At 34.9% G+C, this 8,049-nt stretch overlaps 1 long non-coding RNA gene across 1 annotated transcript; it reads left to right on the top strand.

Annotated features, from left to right (window-relative positions):
- Nucleotides 1–2,195: 2,195 nt before the first annotated feature.
- Nucleotides 2,196–7,794, top strand: LOC140001730 (uncharacterized). Its single transcript, XR_011807237.1, has 3 exons — nucleotides 2,196–2,526; nucleotides 2,876–2,916; nucleotides 3,055–7,794. It is a non-coding gene; the product is annotated as an uncharacterized lncRNA (long non-coding RNA).
- Nucleotides 7,795–8,049: the final 255 nt, after the last annotated feature.

Below are 8,049 nucleotides of genomic sequence, written 5' to 3'. Positions count from 1 at the left end.
ATTTGGAATGAGGATGATGTCTTAGTCTAGTAGATTCAGTTCTGATAGTCTGCTTGGCTTTCTGCACATATAATTGTCTGTGTACTGCCTGTCAAAATGAAACGGCTAATAACATTAGCTTCTTCATCTTATGCATGTCATGCATAAAGGTAACTTTAGTTGTCAGAAGGAACAGACAAGTTTTTTTGTTTTGTTTTGTTTTGTTTTGTTTTGTTTTCTCCTGCCCTTGATTTTCATGAGCACCATGTTCTTTAAAGAAAACAAAACAACAACCAAACGAGCCTCTTGACTAGTTATGTAAAAGCTAGATATGGAATGGGGTGACTTACCTTACCATTCTACTCTGAAATTCATTAGGAAATTTATGGACTTTTTTTAGGCTTCTAAGGGACATATACATTATTCAGACCCTGATTCATCCCACTGAACTAAGGCATTCCAAAAGAGGAGATGAGTCACCTGAGGTCGGTGACAAAACTGGTTGGTTACTGCCAGACAGAACTATGGTGGGTGAATTGCTTTCTGCAAGTACTCTCCTGACAGACTGTAAAGTATTAGGCAGGTTGGTTACATGCCTTAAACTAATCCTGACTCTTAAAAAACAGCTCAGTTTTTGTTTTAAAAACTCATGTTCATTTTCTGCAAGGACTAAGGACAGCTGTCAACAAGACAAAGTTAAATAAAGTAAAGAAAGTGATTTAATTCTTCACTAGAAGAGTTACAAAATATTTTAAGAAATGATGAAAGACAAAATCAGATGGATAACAAATGGAAAAGCAACAACAACAACAATTTATTTTTGGACTTGCCATGAAGCTGTGTTGCAAGTTCTGTGACTTAGAAGAACTGAGGGTATCCTTTTTTCTGCCAACCTTTATGAGAATCCATACAGGACTATATACCTACAGTGAAAATATTTTTATAAATACTGTCTTTTTTTAATTTAAGAACTTACTGATCTGTCTACGGCTTTTAGAAGGAAAAGACAGCAAAATTACCAGTTGTTTTAAATATTCTAGAATATGCAATGACAAAGGGTTTAGTTCTGACAAAACTATCTTGCATAGTGTAGAGAGCAGCAAAAATGAATTCCACCCTTTTCTCAGAACTTCCAGGAGAAAGAGAATGATCTTCAACTGGAGCAAAGGCAGATAGGAACATCTAAGAATAGCCCAACACCAGGTTGTTCTGAAGCAAGACTGAAAGAGACATCATCTATGCTAGCCTGACTAGCCAACAGTGTCAAAGCTTGAGGCATGAAAATCTTTAGCTTGAGGCTAAAAATACTTATAGGATGATGACTTTAAAAGAGATGATAGCAGACATTTGAATATATATTTTTTTTCAGTAGCATGTTTTTATTAGGTTATAACAAGTGCTATGTGTGTATGGGCACATTTGCATCATCAGATTTTGATAACTTTGTGTTGCCTCTGTAGAGTCTCTGAAGCAGCAAGGCACACAAGCTTTTTTTTTTTTTTTTAAGGGAGTCCTTTAGATGCAGGAAGATATGAATGTTTCTCTGTTATGAAACTCATTTGTCAGAAAATAAAATAAAATTTTGCAGAGTTTATAGGAATAAAAGCATCTTCATGTGTCAAGAATCTGTTGTTGATAGGAATCTACACTATTAGTAAGGTATCATTACTTAGCTTTGTAACATCATAGAATTATAGATTATGCTGAGTTGGAAGGGACCTATAGGGATCATCGAGTCCAACTCCTGGCACCACACAGGTCTACCCAGAAGTTCAGATCATATGACTAAGAGCACAGTCCAAACACTTCTTAAACAATGACAGGCTTGGTGCAGTGACTACTTCCCCAGGGAGCCTGTTCCAGTGTGCAACCACCCTTTCAGTGAAGAACCTCTTCCTGATGTCTAGCCTGAACCTCCCCTGTCACAGCTTGACACCATTCCCTCGGGTCCTATCACTGGTCACTAAAGAGAATAGGTTGGCCGCTCCACTCCTCCTCATGAGGAAACTGTAGACTTCAATAAGGTCTCCCCGCAGCCTCATATTTTCCAGGCTGAAAAGCCTGGAAATTTTATTATATCCTTTAATTTTATTTTTATTTTTACTAGTGCTTTTACTTATAATGTAAACTTAATATAGCTTTAAATAAAGTATTAACTTATTGTTAATGTCCCCCCAAAATCCATAAAACCTTTCAGTTTCTTCCTTTCACAGCTGTCACCACGTTCACCTTTGAAGGTCAAAGATACATTAAATACTTTTACAGGCCAGATGGCAGTGCTTTCACATTTGTACCTCAGACTTTCATGCTGTGCCTCATTCCCATTGAAATCAAAAGGAACTGGGCATCTTAGTGTGAGTTCACAGTGTGCTAGTAAGGCACGTATTAGAGAACAGAGCTTGTTCCCTTTTCATATTAGTAGTATCATTCCAATTTATTTTGTTGCCTGTGCCAAAAGACTGTGTATCCCTTAGAAAGAGCAGATTCCAAGCAGCTGTCTTTGCATCTTCAAGCAGGGGAATAAGAGGAGCATGGAGGGAGAGCTTGGTATGTCTTTTCAGTTTTATATCTTGTTGAAAACTTAAGTTTTAAATATATTTAATTACTCAAAGGTTTTGGCTCATTCATCTTCAGACTAAATCCGAATAATTAAATTATGTCCTAACTTTTGTCATTTGTGAGTCTTTTCAATATATGGGTAAGCTTGTATTCTTGTGCTAGAAATGATATCCCTAAATTGTATTATAATGAAAAAAATCTTACCACAGGGGTAGATTTTATGTATTTATGTAAAAAAAAAAAAAAAAAAAAAAAAAAAGCTACAACATTTTAGCTGCATTTGCTATGAGACATAGCAACACTAGTAGTAGTAATTTTTATCTTTTCCATTTTTCAGTGCTTGAAGGTTTACAAAGTTAAGAGGTTATGTACATTATGGTATGTATTTCAAACAGGCATTCTTTTTTTTTTTTTTTTTTTTTTTTTTAAATCATTATTACAGATGATAATTCCATGCAGCTACATGACTTTGAAATATTTGGTTTTAATAAATCATGTTTTACCATTGTTTTACAGGATATTTTTATCAAGTTCCTTAAAAATAAGTCTGACTGTTCCACTCTTCATAAGTCAACAGTTGTACAGGTATTTCCTGGAAATCAACAAGATTCAGAGTTGATCTTTAGTGGTCCCAGATGCCCTCCCCCAGCTGAGACCAACCCTGAATTCCAGACAATTCCTACCATGCTCACACGAGAGCTGGTTCATCTGATACAAGCGAGAGGAAGCATTCTTCTTTAATGACCAGCCTTACTTTTCCTGCCTAAATGTATATTAACAAACAAAACACAGTAAGTTCTGCCTGTTTTCCAGGAACTGTTTAGAGATCATTGACTTAGGCTGTACTGCCTGAAAGCAACCTCAGAGAATGAATGAGATTTCAGATTCCTGTATTACCCTGAAGAGTGAATTGAACATGAACTTATTACATTTTAAGGAAAAGCCTGAAACTATCCAAGCCAAAACAGTTTAACCTGTTTTCCCATTACACATTGAATATAACTTTAAAAGGCCCTAAATTCTATTTTACCTAGGACTTACTTTGCTTATTCACATTACTGTACCTATCTGCTTACTCACACATTTTGTTGTGGTTTGTTCTGTCTTGTTTACTGTATCTTTAAAAAGTAATGATAGGGTACCATCTAAACAATATTATGAACTTGGTTCCTAACAGCATCTTGTTCTAAAAAGTTCCACCTGCAGGTTGATATAGCTGTGAGACAGAATTGCTAATGTTAGGGGAGCCCTGCCTCATGCTGGTATGTGGGATTACCTGTGCTAGGATTTAGGCAAGCTAAAGAAAGTTCTAGAACTCTGCAAATCCTTTGCAAGTTTGGGAAAACATTTGCAGGTGTGTTTGCTATATGAAAAAAATGTTTATTTGTTGAAAATATGTGACCATTCATCCAAGCCTCATTTCAACCGAATCTTGAGCATCCACAAAGATTTAGGAACACAGTGGATTAGTAGATGTCTTTTACTATTAATGCTAGTTTATCCAAAAATCCCTGAAGAGTTAACTGGTAGGACCATGAATCCTGTGCCCTATGCCTTTAAGTACTTAAATCCAAAACTGCTAACACTAACAAAGATTTGATTTAAGCGCCTTTACCAACAGATTAGAAAATAAATCAAGCTGGATCTAGTTATCCTCACTTTTTTTTTTTTTTTAATCTCCAGATAAAAAGGATCTTTAACATGTTGCATATTCAGGGCCTGAGAAGCTGTTTTTAATACTTTCAGTCTGATACCAATTTAACAGTAGACAACATTCTAATGTATAGAAATTTCCATTCACTACCCTGATTATCTATCTAGGACAACAATTTACATACAAAACTTATCAAATTACTTATATTTTAATGTAGTGTGCTTAAATATGGTATATTAGCAATTTTCTAAGTGCTTTTTTCTGTGGGTATTGAAATTATGGTTCAAAACTACAAAATACTCTGCCAAACAGAATTCTTACTTTCCTAGCCAGCTCTCAGTTAAAGGTCAAAACTGACTGATACATATGAAAGTCTAGTTTTATGTTGACCATTTCTGTAATTGAAGTGCTCATTATGATGGCAGCAATAGTTTATGTGCAAGCTTTTGTGGTCCTACGTGTGCAAATGCATTCATTGCAAACTTTTCTGTTTTATTTTGGTTCTTCCACAGCTGTTACCACATAAATTTCTGCTATGGTAATGAAAGACAAGTCACTGCCAAGTTAGCCTGGGTCTGAAACTGTAAATTAGGCCCCTAAGGAATCACAGAATCACCATTTAATTTTCAGAATTTCTATGGAAAGATACATAACATTCCTAGGTCATTTCCTGATGCTTTGTAATGCCACAGTAATCAACTACAGATAGCCATCCCATGAAAGATAAAATCATTTCATCTTGTTTGACTTCCAATGTATTTAAAGCTACAATTGAGATGAAAATTACAAAAAGAAATGTTCATGGTTATGTTTGGGATCATGCTGGTTAGCCACCTGCTAACTAATCTATTCCCTTTTATTTGAAGTATTTTCTTCTATAGTAAAGTATGTGTTAAGCCTGAGGGCCTATCAGTATTTACCTTTGTTGGGCTATAACTTTGCTATATGTTGTACTCGGATGTGGGAAAGAGCAACCGTTCTGCAGTGTACTGTTTGCTCTTGTGGTAACCTACTGCCTATTTAAGAGCCATCTAGGGAGTAGCAACGATTCATATTTATTTCATAATAATATTTTACTAATGCTCTTCCCTTTGCTATGTATGAACATTTAAAAATGTTAACAAAGGGTTTTCTCTTTTTCATGTCAAACATTTAGTGTTCTTTTTATAGAATTTGAGGTTAACATAACTCGCCTCAGAAGTTTCATACTTTTATACGGTCACGTGGTTTAATGTATTCTTTTTGTATATCCTTCAAATTAAAAATATAGCATCAATGCTCTCAACATAAAACGCTGAAGAGTTGCCTATGAGGTGTGCAATTATCTAATCACAAATGTCTTGTGCAAAGAAGAGATGCAGAACAGCTTGTAATCTATCATAATGTTAGTGATTTTTATTTTTTTTAATGTGATATAAACTTATTTCTTTAATGCTTGGATTAGTAACTCTCTGTTTCTGAGATATTGTTACTTTTTTTTTTTTTCTCCCCACTATTGGTTGAGTAGCTCATTTATAGTGAAATGCTTAAGATTTCTTTCATCACAACAAGGATATAGCAAATGCTTAATAAATATTTAAAAGCTCCATCTGCCAGAGTAAACTAGCACAGGCAAAGCTTCCATGTCCTCTGGAAGTATTTTGCAAAACATATTCCACAGCATGTCACTGTTCTAGGAAAGCATACCCCGGCACTATATGGGAATAAACTGAGTTTTGCAAGGCAATCAGTTATGTATTACATCCTGCTTTACCAATGAGGTTTTCATATGGAACACCTTTTAGAACAGTAGCTAGGATTAAATAAATAAAAAAAATCCCTGATTTTGTGTAAAAATAAAAAATAATAATAAAAAATGCTGTCTATATTGTAGAGCAGATTGTAGTGGTGGGATTACTTTCATCCAAGAATGAAATCCAAGGTTTCTAGAGAATGTTAACCATGGGAGCTTAGTACCACAACACAACAGCTTCTTGAGAAATCTCTTCTTGTGATATAGCTAGCTCTGACAAATGATGGCTATATTTGTCACTTTGCATTCTTGTTCAAGCTATGCTTTTTATTCCTCAGTTTGTTCCTTGGGGATCACTGAGGTGTATGGAATCTTGAGTATATTTGGAAGGATTAGACAATCAAATGGTAAAGTTATCATTCATATGAATGTCATTCTTCATAGGATATCAAAAATGTGAAATATATCAGGTGGTCCAGAGTGTAAAGAATATGCAGAGATGCTTTTTCCAACAGCAGAGGGTGACTGCTTTGTTTCCCAGAATGCTGCTGACTGCATTGGTGGCTGCTGCTTCAACAGGTCTTCTTCAAAGCACCTTTACAAGTAGGGGAGGACAGGAGAAGCTTTTTTTGTGGCCTATTAAATGCCATAAAAATTGTGCTTGTGCATTTTCACATTATTCTACTTCACATTTGGATAGATGTAGAAATAGTTAAACTAAATTGCCAATACTCTTATTTTAAAGGCATAGTTCTACAGTGAGCTGAATCTGAAGACCATACTGACCTTCTGAAAAATAGTTTACCTCTAAGCTGTAAAAGCTTAGTTTAAGATTTGACAGAATGGAGATTTCTTAGTTGCACTTGCTGCATTCTGGCATGGCCAGGAGTCAGACAAAAAACTTACTGACTGTATGATTCTCCAGGTTTTAGAGCACTACATTTAACCAGGATAGCTTTTATGTCCTATCAATTTAAGCAGAAGTGATAAATGGGATAGAATGAGAATCAACCAACTTCTCATGCACCCATTCATCCAGTTAATGATCTGAGAAAATGATAAAAAGAAATGATGAAAGAAATATGTGACTAATTTTGAAATGTGTTGGAAACACTCATTTATCTCTGTGTCTCCATGTCTGAAAACAGAAGGTGAAATTTGAGTAAGGAATACAATGCATTGAGCCAATTTCTTTTTAAACATAGCCATCTCAGGGGTGATTTTGTGCAGGAAAAAGCAGTGGTTTACAAGTCAGACTTGATCGTACAAATTAACATCAGAAGTGTCGTAAAGCAAACTCCACTGCTTACACCAGTTGGCTTATTTTGGAACCTTATCGCAGTTGATGAAAGCAGTTTAGTAATGCTATGAGAACTGCAATAGTTTCATTAAAAAAAATCAGCTGCTGGCATAGCATGTATTGTGCATTTTTTCAAAGCAATTATAACTAACTCCTCCCCAAGCTGTTACAGATACACTGAGGAAACATATGCTTAAATCTTGCTTTCTGCACTATTTCTGTGTGAAGGTTTTTCAAACATCTTTGATATACCTCTGAATTAGAAACCCTTGAACTGCAGTCTAAAATTAGGGGTAAAGGAAAGCTTAACACTTCGGTGAGATGTTTTCTTTCTTCCACAGTGCTTCTCTCTACCACACTCAGCAACAGAATCCAGATGTTTTATGGCCACTATTAGTTCTGCCTCACCACAAAGTCAGTGCTGTCAAAGCACCTCTCAGGCAATGTCCAGAATACTTTTTTTGTGATTGAGGTTCTGAGGTTTCATTACAGCACATTAACATGGTTTAGGATGTGCAACTTAGGTTATTTTAAAGTATCTATTTTTTTTTTTTGTTTTGTTTGTTTTGTTTTGTTTTTATTATTCTATAAACATTCATTTATCTGAAAGAAATAAGTCACTTAAGTCTTCTATGACAATATTCATTGAAAACTACTATTTTCATTTCAAATTTGTAATTATTTCCTCCACTTGAGATTTAATAATACTTTGTTATTTTTATATTGTTTTATTGTTGAGTTGTTTTATTTTATTTTTTTCACTTTTGGTTCTTTGCGTGTATTTTCTGCTTTTGAATTAAGGCCACATAAAGTGAAAGTTACCCA

This window comes from Anas platyrhynchos, chromosome 2 (assembly GCF_047663525.1).
Source record: "Anas platyrhynchos isolate ZD024472 breed Pekin duck chromosome 2, IASCAAS_PekinDuck_T2T, whole genome shotgun sequence".
In the NCBI taxonomy this organism is placed as follows: domain Eukaryota; kingdom Metazoa; phylum Chordata; class Aves; order Anseriformes; family Anatidae; genus Anas; species Anas platyrhynchos.
Note: the sequence above shows the minus strand (reverse complement) of the source record. Positions and strands in the feature narration are given on the sequence as shown.